We start from the raw sequence: 24,349 nt of genomic DNA, 5'->3' as shown, positions 1-24,349 counted from the left end.
TGTTTATACATCAACGACAGTGGTTCACCTGTTTTCTTTAGTGGATTGCAATACACACCGTTACTCGGCCAGGGTAACAGCTCCATGTTCGGACACTGCTGAGATGTGTGGCTCAGTAGTTGCTCTCCGTGAACAGGCCAATGGTCGTCGTATTTATCTTTATCATGTCTGTTTCACACAGTGTGAACGCCACTCGGTTGTATAGCATAACAAAACACACTGCAGATAAATTGTGTGTTTGCATTTAATAAAAGCGATTTCTGTAACTGATGGCACAGTTGAAGTAATATACACGTACTCAGACTGGATAACTGCGGACATTACAACCTTGTTCCACCATTGTTGGCTCAAGGTTTTGTGAAGGAATGCTTACGACATACGACAGTTGCTCAATATGAACCTAAGTATTACTAATAACCATTGGCAATCTCTTAAATCAACAGCCAAACACGGCATACAGAAAACGGTAACATATACCTGGGTTGAGTAAATCCACCTTTATTTTACACTGGTGCCATACAGATATTAATGAGAACAATTGGGACCATCATTAATGTCAGACTGTTCATATTTACTGGAGATATAGGAAAAATCTACATAGGCCTATCCCTACTCTGTTTGTGATATCAGTCGTCATCCATGATGATACCACGTAATGGGCTACAAGAATAATTCCCAATTACTATGACAACTGCAACATCTGACAAACTCTAGGGACGTGTAATATATTTGCACATTAGCATATTGTCACCATATTCATAATACAAGGGTACTGAGCCATCCAGTGGAAAGTGTGTCGTGAATTGTTACAAACCATGACTGTCAATAACAACACTTGGCAACGTCAACATAATGTTTCATGGTCTGACTGTAAAATTCCATATTCTCCATGAAACACTGATTTGGCCCTGTCATCACCTTGTAAACTATCCCTCCTATTGTAGCGCTTGTTGTCTACCAAAGTCCACCTTTCCCTACCCCATCATCCCTCTCATCTAGTCCCCAGTTTGAACACTATTGCCCCCTTCCTCACCCATCTTCCTCCTGTCTCCCAGGACCCCCACCACCACTCTGCCTCCCCCTGTGGCGCACCTTCCTGTATGTAGTGAACCTGTTTCGATTTCAGAGGTCTACCAATGTCAGGTTCACGGTAGGGAGGATGGACGTCACGATAATTTTCTGTTCATTGATAGCTGTGGGGAAGCTGATAACTATGACATATGATGAATTATTAACTGTTGCATGGTTCAGGACTCGAAACTAAACCACTCATGAAATCCGTGTCAGTTATAAAATTGCCATATAAAACTGCCATTATGTAAAGGGTGTATTGTATGACAATATTAAAAAACTTACTGTCATCAGTATATTTTCTGACGAAGCATTGCTCATATATTACCACCCACCACCAACTACTGCACACAGCGGCAATGATCGCCGTGTTCGGTTCGTCCTAGCGACCGAACGAAACCTGGTGAAGTTCCATACCAATCAGTGTTACCAGATGCGGAGAGCATTACACCACCTCGCTGGTGGACGGGGTGTTTCTGATATGTCCGCAACCGTACATTACGTCGGAGTGGATTATGGTGCACTTCTTTACGCCACAGTAAATTACGTCACATTTCATTAGTAAATTACGTAGCGCAATAGTAAATACAGTTCATTACGCAGTTCAGCTATAATGCATTACGCCCCATTACATAACTGCATTACGTCATAAATAAATAGTCTCTCGAACGTTATAATCTATTACATTGGGTCAGCTGGAGGATATTCGAAGTCGCACAGACGACTCCGTAACACCTCCTCCTTAGCGATTTATTTTCAATACACCTTAACATTTTTTTGTATATTGTTTCCTTACCTTTAATATCGTCAATATTTAAGTCACTGCCAATCAATGGGATACTGAGGTGTAATGTGCAGAATAAGTCGCTATGGAAAAGGTGTCACGTAATCCGCAAACCCACCTATAGATACGACCCCAGGAACAAGGAACTAAGCCAAAGTTCACTCACCCTTGTGCTGGCCCTTCCTTGTCCTGCCCCGAGACTCACACTCCAGCAGTCTTGGGAGAAAGGAGGCGCCCTTGGTAGTCACACTTCACTAGTCACTGACACTGCAAGGATAAATCATCATCATCATCACCATCGTAACTATAATCACCATCACCATCACCATCATCATTTGTACCATCATCATCATCACAATCATCAGCAGCATCACCATCACCTTTTTTGCTCTCTGGATGATAGAGCGAGGTAAGATAAAGAAACCATGTATACTAGGGGAGTGGGAGAACTATCATCATATCCAGTGAAATGGGCCACTCACTCATCCACATGATATTCAGGCCCCTGGAATCCTGGCCCCATCGTGTAGGCCTCAAGCAGTGAAGGGAAAATATGCTGTTAATGGGCATCACGAAACAGAGCCTTTCAATCGTATTCCCTCGCTCTCTCTCTCTCTCTCTCTCTCTCTCTCTCTCTCTCTCTCTCTCTCTCTCTCTCTCTCTCTCTCTCTCTCTCTCTCTCTCTCAAACCAGTCTGGGAATCTACACTAACAGATAAATATAAATGTGGCTTTTGTTAATATATATTAAGTTAGATTATGCTAGGGTACAGTAGGTTAGTCTCCTAGCTGGATAATCTTAATTGTCTATCTGTCTAAATATCTATTGCCAGACGCCCAAATCCTGTAAGGGGTGGCCACAAACAAATCGCCTCCATGCAGCCCTGTCCCCCGCTATTTCACTGCCCTGCTTCCAGCTCACACCCCCCTCTATCATATACATCTCCCCTCCAACCCTCCATCGCATCTTTGGCCTCCCCCTCCCTCTCCCCCCCTCCACCTCACTCACATAGCCTACACTCTCCTCATCAGTCTCTCGCTCTCCATCCTCTCCATATGTAATAGTACTTAAACCAGGCGTACAAACCCAGCAAGACATAAAATGAGTGGGTTCTATTTATGGTTATTCCTGCTCTTGCCAAGCCCCCGTCTGTCTCATCGAACACACCCATCGACCACAAGCAAGCAACTTCGGTGGAGCCGTCCTACACACACAGTACAGTAGCCTACATACACCGTGTAGGGATCCTCGCCCCCTTGTGGTACACAGCGCCACCACGTGTAGGCTTCTCTTCAGCGTTGGTATTTACAATGTCCTAGAAATAAAATTTATCCTCAGCGAAATACTGGTTTTATAACTATAGACGAACTCCGTTTTAATCCGCAAAGTTATAAACCCTCTTGTTAATAAAACCTGCCAGTATAATGGCTTGGTTTTGAATTTATACAGGGCATGATATCGACCGTGTTCCTCAGCAGAAGTAAACCTCCGACGTGTATAAACCTGACCATCTCTGCTGATATAATTATGTTTGGATCCGGAGACGTCTGTAACAGGATGTCTTACCTTTCAAAAGCCTCTCTGCTGTTCTTGTGATCGGTGCAGCTCATCATTTCACGCGGCCTTGATCAAGTTCGAGACAGACGAAAAATCTATTTAATTTGGTTTTAGAGTACGCTTCGAGACACCTAACACCTTACTGATTTTAGCTTGCAAATATTAACTTACATCATTCTTTATGTAGCTTATTTATTTATTTATTCATTTATATATTTTCATGCGAATCAGATCTGCCCGTACTCAGAGACTTCCTATCACAACATAGAACTGTTTGCGGAATCACGCTTTGATGTAGCTCTCTGTTACCGAATGCTGGTATGAAGCACCTCTCTCTCTCTCTCTCTCTCTCTCTCTCTCTCTCTCTCTCTCTCTCTCTCTCTCTCTCTCTCTCTCTCTCTCTCTCTCTCTCTCTCCAGGGACGTCCGTAATCGTGTCAGAGAAAACTAGGAACGTTCAGTCACTGGAGGGGAGACTCGCGTTGATTTTGATTTAATAACCTTTTTTTTTCTTCTTCTTCTTTTCCCGAGGGTCAAAGGGCATGTCCCTGGTCTTTATTTGTTTTGGAAGACAGAAATCCGTTTGCCTCATTGAGAGAGAGAGAGAGAGAGAGTTGAAGGGGGAATACTGAAACATCATCATCATCATCATCACCATTATCATCACCCCATCTCCCACTACCGTATGGAGTGGGCAGGAACCAGGAACAGGAACCCACACAAACAGGAAGCTATCAACAACGCTCCTAGTCATACGGGTTATACAGCCATTTACTCATCACCAAGCCTTTCGAAATTCACAGCTGGATCCCTAAGTAGCCTAATAATAATAATAATAATAATAATAATAATAATAAAGATATGCATGTAGGATAGACTATTGCATCGAGCGCCAAGACAGAAGAGAGATGTAATGCAAGTCTGTTTTTTCCGTGTTTTTCATTATGTATTCGGTAAAATAATCATGTATAATGCGCGTCCCAATTCCCACGTCATTCATACACCTCCAACCATCTTCAACAGAGTATTAAAACTAAGGCCATGAAATATGTACCTAAGTAATGAAAATCACATGTTGAAGATAACCTAATGAAATGCTGTAGCTTTTACACAGGGGTAGATGATGGCGCAGTGGTGGTTAGCATGTGCAGCTCGCAACTGAATGATCCAGAGGTCCTTTGTTGAGCCGGTGCAGACGGATGGCCTCAATTTGCGTCTCCCTAGTCTCTCTTCTCCCAGCCGCGTCATTAGGGACCTGGGTGGAACATTGACTGTTGTGTTCTACAGGAAGGCTGATATTTCGATACCTTGGTTGTCTGTCTTAATGATCCACCTGTATTCGACCGGCATTCATCTAACATTGTTCCTTCGTCTCCTCCTCCTCCTCCTTCTTCATTTTCTCCTCCTCCTCTTCACCTTCCTGTTCTTCTTCTACCACTACTTGCTACTCCTCCTTCTCATCCTCCTCCTCTTCCTCCTCCTCCTCCTCTAACACTAATCGTATTCTCTTCACCAGGATGAACGCACACAACCAAGCTGCCAGTAGCGTGACCCCCAGTGCCATCCTGTCTACCCACACCGTCAGTCACGCAGAGGGAGGTGAAGGGTCAAGCAGTCAGCAGGAAGCAAGAGGTCAGCAGGAGGCAGCAAGAGGTCAGCAGGAGGCAGCAAGAGGTCAGCAGGAGGCAGCAAGAGGTCAGCAGGAGGCAGCAGGTCACAGGTCGCGAGGTCATGGAAGAGGAGGTGGCCTAGAAGTGGATGGTATGGGGCAGGGTGACTTGGAACACCTATACAGTGAAGAGTTTCCTGATGGTGCTGGCTTCAGTGTGGATCAGACCAAGGTGAATTCAGTGTTTATATCACAGGCTAGATACGGATTTTTTCCCTTTAATTATCCTGCTTAATTAGAGAAAACGTTTGTGAATATTCCTTCTGAATCTGAGAAACGTTCTGAATTTTCCTTATTAATTAGAAAAACGCTTGTGAATTTTCCTGTTTAATTGGAGAAACGTTTGTGAATTTTCTAGCTTAGAGAAATGTTTGTGAATTTTCCTGTTTAGAGAAAACGTTTGTGAATATTCCTGCTTAGAGAAACGTTTATAACTTTCCTACCTGTTTAGATAAACGTTTGTGAATTTTCCTGCTTCATTAGAGAAACGATTGTGATTTTTCCTGCTTAATTAGGGAAACGTTTGTAATTTTTCCTACTTAATAACAGAAACGTTTATGAAGAGATTAAGAGATTTTAACCTCTTCACTATAAATGGCTTCTCCCAAGTTAGCATATTTGTTCCATGGACGTAAAATTGCACTGTGAGAGAGGCAACGTTGACCCTAGTCCATTCACTTTAACTTGGCCCAGATGTTCGTCCTTTTGTCAGCTTATTTCCCGTAACTCACTGGCACAAACTGGCATTATTACTACCCTGCTCATGCTTTCCATAGCACTTCATCGTGACTAGCGCCTTACCCTAGTGTTAATCTCGTGTTATAATGTAGCTCAAAATTCAAGATGGAGAGATAGTAATTTTAGGCCAAGTTAAAGTGAACAGGGTATAGCAAATGCCTGAGATCGCTAAGTTTGCCTCTTATAAGTAAATTGAATATATTTGCTTAAATATTTAACTCGTGTAAACAAACGAACAGCAAAACAAACACACTAGAGAGCCATTCGAATCAAACTTGCTTCTAACCGTAGGAGGAGTTACTGCGCCTCAGGGAACGGGCTATCTAATCCTTGTACCAATATTACTCATTTCTTCCCGTCAGGTGCCAAGTTCAGCCGGCGAGGGGTTAAGACGAGCCTCGAGGGACTTGGGCCTGTCGCATTATTCCCACACAGGTAAGTTAGCATAGGTAATTAGGCTGTATGCTCACCTGGTCTACCTTTAATTAAGAAATGATGATATGGTAGTGGGGTAGGTGAACATGAGTTTGTTTATTCATATCTATATTCATATAGTCTTTATCATCATCATCATCATCATCATCATCATTATCATCCTGGCCTTTCTTACCCACCTGAGGACGGGGTGAGAGAGAGAGAGAGAGAGAGAGAGAGAGAGAGAGAGAGAGAGAGAGAGAGAGAGAGAGAGAGAGAGAGAGAGAGAGAGAGACAGAGAGAGAGAGAGAGAGAGAGAGACAGAGACAGAGAGACAGAGAGAGAGAGAGAGAGAGAGAGCAGTGTGTGTGTGTGTGTGTGTGTGTGTGTGTGTGTGTGTGTGTGTGTGTGTGTGTGTGTGTGTGTGTGTAAGTGTGTGAGTGTGTGTGTGAGAGAACCATCAACAATATCCCCAGTGAAAAAAGGGCCAGACACTCATTCACTCACCTGTCAAGCCCCCGGAATCCTGGCTTTGTCTCGCATTATATTTTATGGTGGTATTTTATCCTTACAAATGGGCTGTTCATGACCTGCCATATTACTATTATATTTTATCTATGTCTTAATGCCATCCATACACCCAACTAGCATCAATCTACGGCTTCTTCCCAACTTGTAGTAGTAGTAATAGTGGTGGTGGTGCTGGTAGTAGTAGTACGGTAATAGTAGTAGCAGCAGTTGTAGCAGTAGCAGTAGAGCTATTATTATTATTAGTATTAGTATTAGTATTAGTATTAGTATTAGTATTGTCATTATCCCTTGTGTAATCAGTGGACATTGATTTAATCTTTTCCTTCCCCACCAGAGTCTGCCCCGCAGCTGCGGTACACGCCCATCGAGCAGACAGTGACCCCCGGGGATCCTGTGTCCCTCAAATGCTCCGCCGTTGGGTCACCTGTACCTGTCATAACCTGGACACGCGACCGCCAGCCCCTCCAGCCATCACACAGGTACACTAATAAGTAACAAAACAAAGAGTATGTCCACCATGTACGAAACACTAAGGCACAGTGAACGAAGCATATTGAGAAACGCATAACAAACCTTGCGAGACCATGGGCGGTGCTTCGTTCAGTACTGAAACAGTCCCACTCATCCTTGCAGATCGTAAGAGCTGTCATAAATTTTGGAAAAGCGATTATAATATGAACGATAGGAAAATGGAAGTGTTCAGAATTGATTATCATTTCTCCCTGTGTTCAGAACATGAGGTGGCGGTTTTCACGAAACCCTGGAAAAGGAATGGGGTCAAATTTCTCATGGTTAGGAAGGGTTTAATATTTTCCTTTTCCAGTTAACTTCAGAAGATGCCATTCAGCTGAGAGTGAGTCATAGGAGCTACAGAGTGTTTTATTAGAATGTACTCTATTTTTTCCCCGTGTTCAGGACAAGTAGGCAGCTAAAGTTTTCTTGGTTAGGAGAGTTTTAATATTTTCCCCTTTCAACCGAGAGTGATTCATGGAAGCCGCAGTGTTTACAAAGTGTTAAGGTGTACTGTGCTTTCTCCCCGTGTTCAGGACGACGGTGGGCAGCTTCCGCACGGCCCTGGGGGAGGTAGTGAGCCACGTGAACTTGAGCGCCGTGACGGTACGTGAAGGTGGCACGTACACCTGCACGGCACACAACACGCACGGCTCCCAGGCGCACTCAGCCAGACTCAATGTTTACGGTGAGTTAGTCTGTGTTTCTTGAGTCCATTGCCGTCATCATCATCATTATCACTACCACACCCATCACCATCATAATCATCATCACTACCACACTCATCATCATCATCATCATCATCATCATCATCCCAGCCTAACTTGTCCTACCCTGAGCCACGAGTGTGTATTCTGAGGAAGCCATTTCTAACCTTTTTCTGTCAATTCATCTATCTATCTATCTATCTGTCTATCTGTCTACATATCTATCTACAGTATCTCTGTCTGTCTATCCATTTATTTATCAACCTGTCTACCTATCTGTCTGTGTCAACCTATCTATCGTTCTTTGTGTCTACCCATCTGTCTATCTATCTATCCATCTATGTTTTAATCTACTTATCTATGGCCAGACGCCTGAAATCCGGAAGGGGTGGCCACAAACAAATCGCCTCCTCAAGAACGTGACATTATGATTCCAAGTTTTACCCTGGCGTACAAAACTGAACATTTTTTTATACAATCACAGTATACAGGAAGGAAAAACAAAAAATAAAAAAGATAATCCATAAACCTGATTACTGGTGACCCCCATTCATAACAAAAAAAAAAAAAAATTGCTTCAACATGACCCACTCCGACCTTACTGTGAAGTCAGCCACGATCCATATCTCTCTCTCTCTCTCTCTCTCTCTCTCTCTCTCTCTCTCTCTCTCTCTCTCTCTCTCTCTCTCACCGCTACGTCAAGCAGGCAGAGTGGTTTGTACCTCTAAATTCACAATCCTTCTTTAGTTGGTCAGCCTACTGTCTCCAAGGAGGTTACGTGACATTGAAAGTTCGTGGTTAAGTTCAATACACGGGCCATCAAACTGCCCTGCCTCATGTATTTTCCACGATCGATCTATAGCTTTGATTTATCAGTGAAAATTTGATAAAGCGAGTGATGATGGATACGGAAGCTGATGAGGAGGTTGTCTCTATACTCCATTCGCTTTAACATGGCCCAAATTTTCATCTTTTTGTACCTTATTTCACGTAGTTCATTTGGCAGATTAAGACAGTACTGTGGCTCTTCATACTTTCTGTAGCACTCCTTCTTGACTAGCTTCATATATTCTAGCTTAATGTCTTGCTATAACTCAGCCTTCAAGACAGGGTGATGGCAATTTTAGGCCAAGGTAAAGTGAACAGAGTATAGTGTGTAGCTGTCTAAGATCACACACTTTGAACAGAGTATAGTGTGTAGCTGTCTAACATCACACACTTGTCGCAATGAACTTAATCAGCTCATTTTTTTCTAGTCAGTCAGCCTCTCAAGTGACGAGATCCAGCTCCTTCACTGTCCTTTGGCTGCCTTGTCCTCCTCTTGCATAACTCATTTCTCACATCCTCTCACTCCACATCATCTCTCCACCAGAATCTCCTCACCAAACCATTCATTTCCCGCCCCCCTTCCCCTCAGGGCCCCCCTTCGTACGCTCCATGCCAAACGTGACCTCCGTGGCGGGTGAGGACGTGCATCTGTGGTGTCCTGCAGGGGGTTATCCCGCCCCCACCATTACCTGGCGACGAGGCGGCGACCCCCTACCATCATCACTCAGGTAACCATCAACCACCACACCACTTATATAACCACCAGAATTTTGTAGATACGGAGGTTTATTTTTTTATTGATGCCATCAACATAGGCACAATGATATACTGTAGTCACAAGGAGGGAAATTATGTGCAACTGCTATGACAAGGCAGCGACTCTCTCGTCATTAGGTCAACTCTCCTGAAATAGGCCACGAGAGAGATTTACAAAGAAATTTACGATTACTTCCTTTCATAACCAAGATTTTAAAAGGAAGAGTAAAGGACAAGGAAGGTACCACATTACCCCTTTCCTTGTAAAGGACAAGGAAGATACCACATTACCCCTTTCCTTGTAAGGGACAAGGAAGATACCACATTACCCCTTTCCTTGTAAGGGACAAGGAAGGTACCACATTACCCCTTTCCTTGTAAGGGACAAGGAAGGTACCACATTACCCCTTTCCTTGTAAGGGACAAGGAAGATACCACATTACCCCTTTCCTTGTAAAAGACAAGGAAGATACCACATTACCCCTTTCCTTGTAAAAGACAAGGAAGATACCACATTACCCCTTTCCTTGTAAAAGACAAGGAAGGTACCACATTACCCCTTTCCTTGTAAAAGACAAGGAAGATACCACATTACCCCTTTCCTTGTAAAAGACAAGGAAGGTACCACATTACCCCTTTCCTTGTAAAGGACAAGGAAGGTACCACATTACCCCTTTCCTTGTAAAAGACAAGGAAGGTACCACATTACCCCTTTCCTTGTAAAGGACAAGGAAGGTACCACATTACCCCTTTCCTTGTAAGGGACAAGGAAGATACCACATTACCCCTTTCCTTGTAAAAGACAAGGAAGGTACCACATTACCCCTTTCCTTGTAAAGGACAAGGAAGGTACCACATTACCCCTTTCCTTGTAAAGGACAAGGAAGGTACCACATTACCCCTTTCCTTGTAAAGGACAAGGAAGGTACCACATTACCCCTTTCCTTGTAAGGGACAAGGAAGGTACCACATTACCCCTTTCCTTGTAAAGGACAAGGAAGGTACCACATTACCCCTTTCCTTGTAAGGGACAAGGAAGATACCACATTACCCCTTTCCTTGTAAAAGACAAGGAAGGTACCACATTACCCCTTTCCTTGTAAAGGACAAGGAAGGTACCACATTACCCCTTTCCTTGTAAAGGACAAGGAAGGTACCACATTACCCCTTTCCTTGTAAAGGACAAGGAAGGTACCACATTACCCCTTTCCTTGTAAGGGACAAGGAAGGTACCACATTACCCCTTTCCTTGTAAAGGACAAGGAAGGTACCACATTACCCCTTTCCTTGTAAGGGACAAGGAAGATACCACATTACCCCTTTCCTTGTAAAGGACAAGGAAGGTACCACATTACCCCTTTCCTTGTAAGGGACAAGGAAGGTACCACATTACCCCTTTCCTTGTAAAGGACAAGGAAGATACCACATTACCCCTTTCCTTGTAAAGGACAAGGAAGGTACCACATTACCCCTTTCCTTGTAAAGGACAAGGAAGGTACCACATTACCCCTTTCCTTGTAAAGGACAAGGAAGATACCACATTACCCCTTTCCTTGTAAAGGACAAGGAAGGTACCACATTACCCCTTTCCTTGTAAGGGACAAGGAAGATACCACATTACCCCTTTCCTTGTAAGGGACAAGGAAGGTACCACATTACCCCTTTCCTTGTAAAGGACAAGGAAGGTACCACATTACCCCTTTCCTTGTAAAGGACAAGGAAGGTACCACATTACCCCTTTCCTTGTAAGGGACAAGGAAGATACCACATTACCCCTTTCCTTGTAAGGGACAAGGAAGGTACCACATTACCCCTTTCCTTGTAAAGGACAAGGAAGGTACCACATTACCCCTTTCCTTGTAAAGGACAAGGAAGGTACCACATTACCCCTTTCCTTGTAAAGGACAAGGAAGGTACCACATTACCCCTTTCCTTGTAAGGGACAAGGAAGGTACCACATTACCCCTTTCCTTGTAAAGGACAAGGAAGGTACCACATTACCCCTTTCCTTGTAAAGGACAAGGAAGGTACCACATTACCCCTTTCCTTGTAAGGGACAAGGAAGGTACCACATTACCCCTTTCCTTGTAAGGGACAAGGAAGGTGCCACATTACCCCTTTCCTTGTAAGGGACAAGGAAGGTACCACATTACCCCTTTCCTTGTAAAGGACAAGGAAGGTACCACATTACCCCTTTCCTTGTAAAGGACAAGGAAGGTACCACATTACCCCTTTCCTTGTAAGGGACAAGGAAGGTACCACATTACCCCTTTCCTTGTAAGGGACAAGGAAGGTACCACATTACCCCTTTCCTTGTAAGGGACAAGGAAGGTGCCACATTACCCCTTTCCTTGTAAGGGACAAGGAAGGTACCACATTACCCCTTTCCTTGTAAAGGACAAGGAAGGTGCCACATTACCCCTTTCCTTGTAAGGGACAAGGAAGGTACCACATTACCCCTTTCCTTGTAAGGGACAAGGAAGGTGCCACATTATCCCTTTCCTTGTAAGGGACAAGGAAGATACCACATTACCCCTTTCCTTGTAAGGGACAAGGAAGATACCACATTACCCCTTTCCTTGTAAAGGACAAGGAAGGTACCACATTACCCCTTTCCTTGTAAAGGACAAGGAAGGTACCACATTACCCCTTTCCTTGTAAAGGACAAGGAAGGTACCACATTACCCCTTTCCTTGTAAAGGACAAGGAAGGTACCACATTACCCCTTTCCTTGTAAAGGACAAGGAAGGTACCACATTACCCCTTTCCTTGTAAAGGACAAGGAAGGTACCACATTACCCCTTTCCTTGTAAAGGACAAGGAAGGTACCACATTACCCCTTTCCTTGTAAGGGACAAGGAAGGTGCCACATTATCCCTTTCCTTGTAAAGGACAAGGAAGGTACCACATTACCCCTTTCCTTGTAAGGGACAAGGAAGGTACCACATTACCCCTTTCCTTGTAAAGGACAAGGAAGGTACCACATTACCCCTTTCCTTGTAAAGGACAAGGAAGGTACCACATTACCCCTTTCCTTGTAAGGGACAAGGAAGATACCACATTACCCCTTTCCTTGTAAGGGACAAGGAAGGTACCACATTACCCCTTTCCTTGTAAGGGACAAGGAAGGTACCACATTACCCCTTTCCTTGTAAGGGACAAGGAAGGTACCACATTACCCCTTTCCTTGTAAGGGACAAGGAAGGTACCACATTACCCCTTTCCTTGTAAGGGACAAGGAAGGTACCACATTACCCCTTTCCTTGTAAAGGACAAGGAAGGTACCACATTACCCCTTTCCTTGTAAAGGACAAGGAAGGTACCACATTACCCCTTTCCTTGTAAGGGACAAGGAAGGTACCACATTACCCCTTTCCTTGTAAGGGACAAGGAAGGTACCACATTACCCCTTTCCTTGTCTTGCCTGAATAATAAAAATATGTCATAATTTCCCTCCTACAACAAACATTTATTTCTGTAGAGGCAACAAGGGACACAGCAAGATTCTACGCCTTCCTTCTGCTTCCTGGAAAAAAAAAAAAACTGCTACAGAAAGTTGAACCTAATTTGTGTGTGTGTGTGTGTGTGTGTGTGTGTGTGTGTGTGTGTGTGTGTGTGTGTGTGTGTGTGTGTGTGTGTACCCAACCACACCCCATCCTTAAATGGGAGAGAGAAAGGTAAAAACAAAAGTAAAAATGATGATGATGATGATGATGTACCTGCATAATGACTGTTTTCATGATGCGTTTGTTAAAATCTTCAAAAGTTTAACTAAAATCACAGAAACAATGAGTAATCGCTGTCCTGCTGTAGTTCTTTTTTTTTTTTTTTCCCGTGAGTCTGTGGCTGAATATGACAGTAGTAAGGCTCTACATTCTTATAATAGCACTTCTTCGTGACTAGCATCATATTCTAGTACCTCTTGTTACAGGGCAGAGTTCAAGACAGGTGATGTGATATTTAAGCCAGGTTAGAGTGAGTGGAGTATAGTAACGTGGTTGTGTTGCAGGCAGGAGGTGTTGGGTAACGGGACGCTGGTGGTGAGAACCGCAGGCCACGAGGATGCTGGTCGCTACTCCTGTGTGGTGACCGGCAGACAGGGGCAGACGGCAGCCTCACACACCTTCCTGCACGTCCTCAGTCAGTGTGGTGTTTGCTCTCTCTCTCTCTCTCTCTCTCTCTCTCTCTCTCTCTCTCTCTCTCTCTCTCTGCTTCTTCATATGAGTCGAAGGGAGGTGAAGGTTGCTGAACTCGCCCCGACCCCCCCCCCCTCTCTTAGCTTCTTTATATGAACTGAATGGAGGTGAAGCTTGCGGAACTTCCTCTCTCTCTCTCTCTCTCTCTCTCTCTCTCTCTCTCTCTCTCTCTCTCTCTCTCTCTCTCTCTCTCTCTCTCTCTCTCTCTCTCTCTCTCTCTCTCAGCTACATTTGAGTTGAAGGGAAGGGATGTTCTTGGAAGATCCCCTCCTGACATCTTAAGCCTGAGTTATCTGGATCCGTATGCAGTCAACAGATAAAGTATTTCTAATTTATCTAAGTAATTTATCTAATTTTCCTAACTAAACTAGCCAAATTGCATCATCTTGGACATAATGCAGTGAATCAAGGGGCTTCTTGCAATACAGTGAAATCTGACAGAGGCTTCACAGCTGGTCATGTCTCTCACTGTTGCTGCAGACCCTGTGAATGATTATGCTGATAGGAATGTCCCTCTTATGGTAAGCCATTTTCATTACTTTTATGTAGGAATTGGTTGGACAAATGAAGACTTAAATGCTACGTGCTATGTAGGAAATAAAAAGAAGGACATACAGTAGGCAATGACTGCACGCTAGACAGCTCCTCTGAGTGTGTGACTACAGTACTAGACCTAGGCAAGAACAGTAATGAAGGCTCTCTCCCTCCAACCATAGATCTGAGTCTTTAGATAAGAAGTTCTGAATTGCCTTCCAGTAGCTTTTCTTGGAGTTGTATACTACCAGGTATGTTAATCTTTACCTTCAGTGGACCAAATTAAAGGTGTCCCTCTGTTTTGCCCCACATCATGCCTCAGAACCCCCTGTGATCGATAACTTCAACCTGCGGCGGAGTCTGGAGGAGGGACAGAGGACTCAGCTGTCTTGCACCGTGACGGAGGGGGATCTGCCCATCACCATCAACTGGCTTAAGGACGGTCGCCATCTTCAGCATGACCCGGACGTGGAGAGCAAACGAACCAGCGAGTTCTCTATGGTGGGTCTGTTATCCATCTCTGCCTGTCCATACCCAGACGCCGACGAAGAAATTGCCTACTTGTCTTCTGACCCCCGCCATCAAGCCGTCATCCTTCCATCAAATACAGTCATCCATACACCTCTCCACCCCGTCCCTCCTCTTCATCCTCGGTCTCCCACTCCCTCTCTCCCCCAACACCTCACTCGCACACTCTCCTAGTCAACCTTCATCTCTTTTTCTGCAAACAGTTTCACTGCTGCATCACTTGTCAGAATGGTTGCACTGTAGGTGAGAAAGATAGCATCCCTTAGAAGAAAATAGCTGAGGTGTTGAAACAACTCCTGTCTTCAGTCGCTGCCATTCTTACCCACGAGTCATTTCAGGTTGCTCTATTTTTGTCTTCGGGATAATATGGTGGACTGCACAGCCAGGTGAGAGATCTGTATTATACTTAATGACACCAGGAAACCATTTACTACGCTAGGTGGTAACCATATAACCAAACTATGACGTCTGATGGTTTAGTGGGTAATTATGGCGCTCCAACCTGATTTAGCCTGTGTTTGTTTATATCCATGGGGTGGCTGGGGTTTATTGCTCACATAATGCCACTTACGAATGTGTGAGTCTGGTCACTCTCATCTTAAATGTCAGGACCAACTTGCCTAGCACCGGGCTCCTACGCTCCTCACGGGGCAACACAAGATTAAATGATGTATGTACCGGTATGTATGTATGCTGTGAGACATGACAAACTGAAATGTAACCTTCTGTAATGCCCTCTATAAAAGTGACACGATAAATCATTCAAAATTAATATCTCACACAATGAAACTGCTTCTTGTGTGGTGTAATCGAAAAGAAATACATACAATGTTGATTAGTTCATTTTTATTTTGCTATTATATTCATCATGATATCATAGGTAGTGATGCAGCGTGGGTAGGTGTTGAATGTGTGGTATGTGCAAGAGCAGACGGAATTAGAAAAAAAAATCACCACAAATCAGACCACAGACGTATATAGAAGGAGCTCTGTTTTTTATTTAAAGTAAAAGTATCAGATGAACAACTGTTAACATTCTAACACTCCTGCAGTCCAGAGGTGGAGCGATGGGAAGAGGTAGGCAGAGAATATTATGTAAAATAGGAACTGGCCAATTTGACGAGCTATGATTAAACAAACTGTCAATATTTAGGCCAGACTATAGTTGTAAACCATTGCCCTGAGGTAATGTTGTCGTTGTTGTTGTTATTGATGTTGTGGCTTCAGGCTCATCTGAATTTGAACCCAGTGGACTGCAGGCTCAAGTTACTCTTCTTTTTTTTTTTATTCAAGGAAGAAGGAACCAAAGGCCATGAGCCCGCAGTAACAGTTCCCTCCAAGAGAAAAACAAAATACAATAGAGAGCCAAATTCAAGATCCTCCTTTCGGGGGATGGGGAAGGGGAAAAGGGACGTTTGTATAACCGTGGTAAAGGAGCCACCCGGTGAAATCGGTTCCACCACGAGAAGGCGCCCCTCTCCAACACCAGATGGAGAGGTGAAATTGGTAACTGTATGGATCTGGGATGGAAGGGGCTGGGAGGAGTTAAGTCAGAGGGATAAGCTGTAAGAGGTCATTGTCGTGGAGTGAAGTAGAATGACTGTACTGCAGGTGCTGGTGTTGAAGAGGCTACAGGAGCACCACTCAGGCGCCTATACCTGTGAAGCTGCCAACGCCGCTTCTGCCGTCAACAAAACAGCCAACATCAGGGTCAAGGTGAGCGCACACACACACACACACACACACACACACACACACCGCTCGCTGGCGCAGTGGTAACGCTCTCGCTTGCCACCTGGTGGACGGGAGTTCGCGCCTCGCTCAGGTTGCGAAAAGTTTCACTGACGAAGTGGGTGGTTACTGTCCCCCTTGAGCAAGGGGACGGGTGTGTGCGTGTGTGAAGGTCACAGCCTTGCCCTTAGATCGGACTATATTAGCTCTCAGCTCCCTTCCGGGAGGGTAAAAGCTGACGATCACGACCATTAAGTGATCCTGACCGACCCGGTGACTTACACACACACACACCAGCTATAAGGCACTGGATCCCACGTATTGTCTCAGGCCGTGTCACTGTATTCACTGGTTTGTCTGAGTAATAGTTAACCACTGCAGATCTTCACCCCAGACAGTCATAAAGTGATTGACAGTATGGATTTCATTTGTCAGTGTCTTAGATATTGTAGGTTATGGTATGTGGAATGGTGGACCTCGATTTATTTTTATGCAATTCTGTATCACCACCAGACAATCAGAACTGTGTGTGTGTGTCAGCCGTTTTAGTGAAGTGTCATTAAAAGAAACCGTTCTTTACTTATGTTTAGAAACTTTACTTAGTAATAGTATGGTCATTTGATTTAGCGTTGGTTCACGTTAAATGTACTGAAGTTGTCAGAAATTCAGGTAACTTGGGTCTGAGTGAAAACGTTAGTTTCAGTGTAGCTAATGGAATAAATTTACCTGGGTCCAAAGCATTGCAGAGACGACGTATTAAGCAGCTAACTGACTCTGAAACAGTGGTGGACAAGCCGTGTTTTGCATCAGTGTACAGTGACGTTCAGGGACTAAATTTTGTTTCCTTTCCTACTGTGTCTGCTTCACAGTTATGCCCATCAGTTTCCTCTCTGACACACCATAGTAAAAAGAATCAGCTATAGGTAGAGAAACTTATCAACCTTCTTTTAGCTTAGGATAACTGCCACCAGAGGAGAACTAGAGGCAGAGGAGGTAAAATACTAGGCTGATAATTGTCTCTGACCATATACAAGGCGTCTGGTTCTTGCATTCTACCCTCAGGCGATGATTCTTGTCCTGGTATTGAGCAAAAATTGATATACCAACTTGTGTTCTATTTTCAACCCTTATGGAGCTACAGTTGCTGATGACCATATGGGCCAAAATGGTCATCGTCATAATTCACACATAAGGCCAGTAATAACTATCTGTGTAACCGTTGAAAATTGGACCAAAGTTGATAGAGCATTTTTATACTCAATTATCAGCCCTAGAATCGCCTCGTGAAGTTAGTATGTCCATTCTCGGGACACCCTGAATACAAAAAGGAGACATTAGATATTCACTGAAAGCAACACGCAACAGTATTTTATCTTGTACTCCATCTCCATACTCTAGCAGCTGAACTGGGATTGAAGCTGATGCCTTGTAGATTTGCTTCACGACTCCATGCCTGGATGCAGGAGTTATGTAAATGAACACTACACTTGTTTCATCTCAACTTGGCCCAGATTTTCGTCTGTCAGAAGCTTATGTCACGTATGTCAGTGGTAGAAAAAGATAATGCTATGGTCCTACATCCTTTCCCTAAAACTCTTCGTGACTAGTGCTATGTACCTGTGCTGATCCCTTCTTATAGCTTAGCGTTCAAGATAGAAAGAGGTCAGTATTAGAGAAGTTAAAATAAAAGGAGTGTAGCGGTTATTATACAGTGTTCATAATGCGTGTGTTCGTTGGACAGGTGTCTCCTAAGTGGGTGGTGGAGCCCTCAGGTGGTACAGCCTTGGTGGGGTCCACTGTGGTGATGGCCTGCAATGCCCGTGGGTACCCTCAGCCAGTTATCACCTGGATGAAAGCACCAGGTAAGATAATGTGTATAAAAAAGCAGACAATATCAGCTGCTGTCGGCCCTTGTTATTTGCCCTGAACTACCACTTGGATTAACCCATTACTTTTGTGTTTAAGTTTTACCTTGATCTGATATACCGGTACAACGTTTTCTTTACTGCACTGGTGAAAAAGGATATTGCTAATGTTTACTAAGCTTCTCAGATTCAGCAAATCTATCTTTCTATCTATTGCCAGACGCCTTAATCCCGTATGGAGTGGTCTCAAACAAATCGCCTCCATGTCGCCCTGTCCTTCACCGTTTCACCGCCCTGCTTCCAGCTCACACTCCCCTCTCTCATATACCTCTCCACTCCATCCCTCCATGTCATCCTCGGCCTCCCCCTCCCTTTCCCAGCGACAAATGCTGTGGATATCTACTCCTACTTCCACTCTGCCCGTTGATTTAAGTAATATGAAGGTTTGGTGTGTCAGGTGAGGCTGCCAGGGATTTCCAGCCTCTGGTGGTAGATGGGGTGAGGTCCTCGCAGGCACCGAACGGCTCCCTCTTCCTGCAGGAGACCAAGACGTCGGATGCTGGCTGGTATCTGTGCCGGGCCGCAAACTCTGTCGGCAAACCCACCTCCAAGGTGGTTCAGCTGACTGTGCACGGTGGGTGGAACGCCAGTCTTCAGTTACCCTAGCCATGTAAATTATTGGTGCTCTCATTATGGAAATAATTTGTGAAAACTGTAGTCCATTTATTATTATTAAGAGGAAATTTTCCTAGCAGCTTCATTCCCATAGCTCAGTGCCAGAATAAGATAATACTACAGCCCAACATCCTCTCCCACAGAACTTCTTCGAGCACCATATTCTAGTATTAATGTGTGCAGTCTTACACCCAGTAGAAGTGAATAGGGTGTAGCTAAATTGAAAGCAGTCAGTTAGTGTGAAACTGAGAAGGTGAGAAAGAATGTAGAGTAACTGACTGATTCATAGTCGTAGATGAATAACACTGGTCTGTCTGGCCGAGCAGACTCACCAACCACAGAACCGCTCCTTGCAGTGAACCGATGTTACCTTGCAGTAGACAGCATCTCGCCTCATCAAAGTACGAGGAAGAGGATCAGTGTTTGATTCCTGGATGGATGCCGCACTTGCTTCTCTCCACCCAGTCAACAGGGGCACCATAGTAGGCTCCACATCTCCCTGTTGTTTGGCTACATGATTACCACCCAGCGTTGTAAATGTTTCCTGGATTATATGAAGCGATTAGGCTTGCCACTCAATGTAGGGCCACCTGAAGTGGAAAGAAAAGTAATAAAAAGTGACAGGGAGGAAGAGAGGAGGGCAGACACAAAAAATGAATGATGAAGGTGAAGGAGGTAGGCAGCACTACATCAGGTGGAGAAGAACGCAGCCTGGAGACAATTCACTTTATCTCACCAGCCTCCGTCCCCCATCACCATCACACCATCTCAGCCATCTCCTTGACAGCACCACCACATCATCTTATCTCGGCCATCTCCTTGACAGCACCACCACATCATCTTATCTCAGCCATCTCCTTGACAGCACCACCACATCATCTTATCTCAGCCATCTCCTTGACAGCACCACCACATCATCTTATCTCAGCCATCTCCTTGACAGCACCATCACATCATCTTATCTCGGCCATCTCCTCGACAGCACCACCACATCATCTTATCTCAGCCATCTCCTTGACAGCACCACCACATCATCTTATCTCAGCCATCTCCTCGACAGCACCACCACATCATCTTATCTCAGCCATCTCCTTGACAGCACCACCACATCATCTTATCTCGGCCATCTCCTTGACAGCACCATCACATCATCTTATCTCGGCCATCTCCTTGACAGCACCACCACATCATCTTATCTCGGCCATCTCCTTGACAGCTCCAGCGCGCGTGGTGACGGAAGGTGGACGTGTGACGGGCCACGCTGGGCAGGTGGTGACGGTGACGTGTGAGGCCACAGGTGACGACCCCCTCACCCTTACCTGGCTCCGACACCATGACCCCGTCTCACCTGGACACACGTAAGATCACATATTAATTACCTGATAACACCTGTGCTGGAGGGGGACGCCTTCACGTGGTGGCACCCATATAACCAGGCGAATCAACTACCTGGGTATACAAACGTACCTCAGAGCCTTCCTTATCCCCCAAGAGGAGGATGGTGACCTCAGAATGGCACTTTAAGCCTGTAGTCCACTGGGTTCACTTTTGAAATGAACCTGGGACTACTACTACTGCTGCTACTACCACTGCTACTACTACTGCTACTGCTACTACTACTACTACTAGCACTACTACTACTACGACTATTATTACTACAACTCTTACTACTACTACTGCTGTTGCTACTACTACTGCTACTACTACTGCTGCTGCTGCTGCTGCTGCTGCTACTACTACTACTACTACTACTACTACTACAACTACTACTACTTCTACTACTACTACTACTACTACTACTACTACTACTGTCAGCTATCACAACACGCTAACCACTCTTACACCTCTTCCTTGGCGATTAATTTTTGGATATGGCTGGTTAATATCCTTTTGCATGTTGTCGATGCAGAATATGGCGATAATAGAATGATTTATGTACCACGGAGAAGGACAGTAAAGGTGTAATATACAAAATGTCACTTAGGAAAGGTGTTAGGGAGCTTCCTTAACCCCTTCATTCCCAGTCCTGTTCAATTTATCCCCGCTGCCTTCAGACGATTTTAAAAGCCCAGAGAAAGCTTCTTGAATCTATCTATCTACCTATCTATCTATCTGTCTACAGCCAGACGCCGTAATCCCGTAAGGGATGGCCGTTTGAGTTTGTTGTTTACGGGGAGGGGCACTAACCCTCAGCCAATCCACTTGTTGACACGTAGGGACTCTTGTGGGTTGGTTATATGGTTACCACCCAGCATTGTACATGGTTTCCTGACGTACAGGAAACCAATAGGCATGTCACTCAATGTAAAGGCACTTGAATAGGGGAGAAAAGTAATAAAAAGCGACAGGAAAGATAAGAGAAGCAGGAAGAGAGAAAGAAGACACAGAAAAGGAATGATAAAGGTGAAGGAAGTAGGCAACACTACATCAAGTGAGTGGATGATGGTCTCCACCACCTATGATGTGGTATATATTCTTTAACTACTCTCTCCAAAAATTTTATTCAGCATGGAGAGAATTTTCGAACCAAAAGAGACAGATGATTTTCGAGTATTCCATCTTCTTACACACACACACACACACACACACACACACACACACACACACACACACGCAGGGTAAGGATTCGGCAGAGTGAGGCAGGGGGAGTGGTGAGGGCAGTGTTGGAAATGGTGTCAGTGACTGCTGCCGACGCGGGTCCATACACCTGCCGCGCCACCAACCCACACGGCGCCCACTCCCAGGTGTTCCAGGTGGCTGTTATAGGTAAGCACATTATACCTACTGTATTAACACTGTACCTATTGTCACTATACTTATTACCACTGTATTTATTATCACTATACCTATCATCACTATACTTAGTATCATCATACCTATTATCACTATACCTATTGTCTCTGTACCTATTGTCACTATACCTGTTATCATCATACCTATTATCACTATACCTATTGTCACTGTACCTATTGTCACTATACCTGTTATCAACATACCTGTTATCACTATACCAATCAATACTATTCTGAATTTAACCTTAATTCCCTTTATGCAAGGAAGAAGGAGCCAAAGGCCAGAAGCCCAGAAGATTGTTTCCTCCAAGAAAAAACAAAAACAAGACAACAGAGAGCCAGATATTAGCCGTATTACTGAATAACACAACATTTTACACCATACCTATTAACATTATACCATTTAACACCATGCGTAACACTACACCATTTAACATCATGCGTAACACTACACCATTTAACACCATACCTAATAACACTACACCATTTAACACCATGCGTAACACTACTCCATTTAACACCATACCTAATAACACTACACCATTTAACACCATGCGTAATAACACTATACCATTTAACACCATACATAATAACACTACACCATTTAACACCATGCGTAATAACACTATACCATTTAACACCATGCGTAATAACTCTACACCATTTAACACCATGCCCAATACCACCATACCTCTTAACACCATACCTAATAACACTACCATTTAACAAAATACTTAATACCACTATACCAATACCATCTCTCCCTCCTGTCACCCCCGCCAGAGCCGCCCACTGCCCCTTCTGGCGTGACGGTCAGCGAGGTCACCAGCAGGTCAGCGGTGGTGTCATGGACTCTGCCCCAGCCCGCCGCGGTCACCATACAGTATAAGGGTATGAGGGGTCGTTCTGAGTGTAAGGATAAGGGTGGGTTGTTTTGAGTATGAAGGTAAGGGTAGGTGTATGCTATGTAATCTTATGTTATGCTATGCTATGCTATGTTTAACGTGTTGAGTAAGTACTATGCTCGCCTCCTCATGCTGCAGGGGTGAAGGAGGAGTCCTGGTCTGGCCACGGTCGCAGTGTGAGTGTAGGGCAGTGGACGGCATCCCACGTGCTGACAGGCCTGGCCCCACACCACACCTATATGGTCAGACTAATGGCACACAACGACCTCGGAGTATCACAGCCATCACCCACACGGATCTTCACCACCACAGAGGAAGGTGATGCCATCATTTGACATCCCTTCCCACTCAGTATACAGTTCCAGAGCGTATTCATTTTTATTGTCATTTTCTTTTCCTCTAACTCACTCAGTCATCACCCACGCGGATCTTCACCACCACAGAGGAAGGTGAGAGGATCATTTGACTTATCCCTTCCCATTCAGACACCACAATTCCAGGCCGCAGTCATTTTCATTGTTATTTTTTTCCTTTAACTCTCTCACAGTCATCACCCACGCGCACCTTCCTCGCCACCAAAGGGAAAATTAGTGCAGGATTTTACTATACCCATTTTACTCTGACTTGGCCTAAAAATCACCATCTCTCCATCTCGACTGCTGAGTTGCAACAATTGAGTAACATTAAAAACAGGCTGCTAGTCACGAAGAAGCGCTATAGAAAGGATGTAGAGCTGCAGTACCGTCTTTTCCTGCCACTGAGCTACATGGAATGGTCCAAAGAATGACGAAAATCTGGGCCAAGTTAATGTAATAGGGGTATATTATATTTTTTTATTCGTATACAGTGGAAGGGGTTCATTCGTCTTGTATTTATTTATTTATTCTGTCTATCTATCTCTTGTCAGACGCCTTAATCCCGTAAGAGGTGGCCACAAACAAATCGCCTCCATGTCGCCCTGTTCCCCGCCATTTCACTGCCCTCCTCCCAGCTCACACCCCCTTTCTCATATACCTTTCCACTCCATCCCTCCATCTCATCCTCGGCCTCCCCCTCCCTCTACCCCCTCCATCTCACTCACATACACTCTCCTCGTTAGTCTCTCACTCTCCATCCTCTATCTATTCACCTACTTATCGTCTGGAAACCCTCTCACAGCCATCACCCATACGCATCTTCACCACGACCTAGGCAGCTTAGAATTTCTCTCACTGTTCCTGTGTTAGCAGTATGTAGTGGCAATCCGTACCCTAGGGTTTGTTCTGTTTGCCTAGAAACACGTAATCCCTCCTTCTTACCCCCCCTGGGCCAGAGGATGTCCTTCTTATTTTTTCTTGCCATTTCCTGACTAGTTTATTCAGCGTGGGATAGATTATTGGAATCGCATGGGCTCGAGGAAGGCTTGATAAAAACCCCTTCAGTATGACAGCTAAAAAAAAAAAAAAAAAATCGTAAGGCACCTACATGGGAAATTATAAAGGACTTCACATGGATTTAAGAGGTTAATATATATAACAATGACCTGGGCGTCTCAAAGCCATCACCCACACGCATCTTAA

The 24,349-nt window shown here is 44.5% G+C and overlaps 1 pseudogene; it reads left to right on the top strand.

Moving 5' to 3' along the window:
* The window catches only part of LOC145412993 (cell adhesion molecule Dscam2-like), a 78,811-nt pseudogene that overhangs the window by 16,778 nt on the left and 37,684 nt on the right, over positions 1–24,349 (top strand).

The sequence above is a fragment of the Coenobita brevimanus genome, chromosome 12 (assembly GCF_032717465.1).
Source record: "Coenobita brevimanus isolate Jiangsu-jjx chromosome 12, ASM3271746v2, whole genome shotgun sequence".
Taxonomy (NCBI): domain Eukaryota; kingdom Metazoa; phylum Arthropoda; class Malacostraca; order Decapoda; family Coenobitidae; genus Coenobita; species Coenobita brevimanus.
This window is presented reverse-complemented; position numbering and strand designations above follow the sequence as displayed.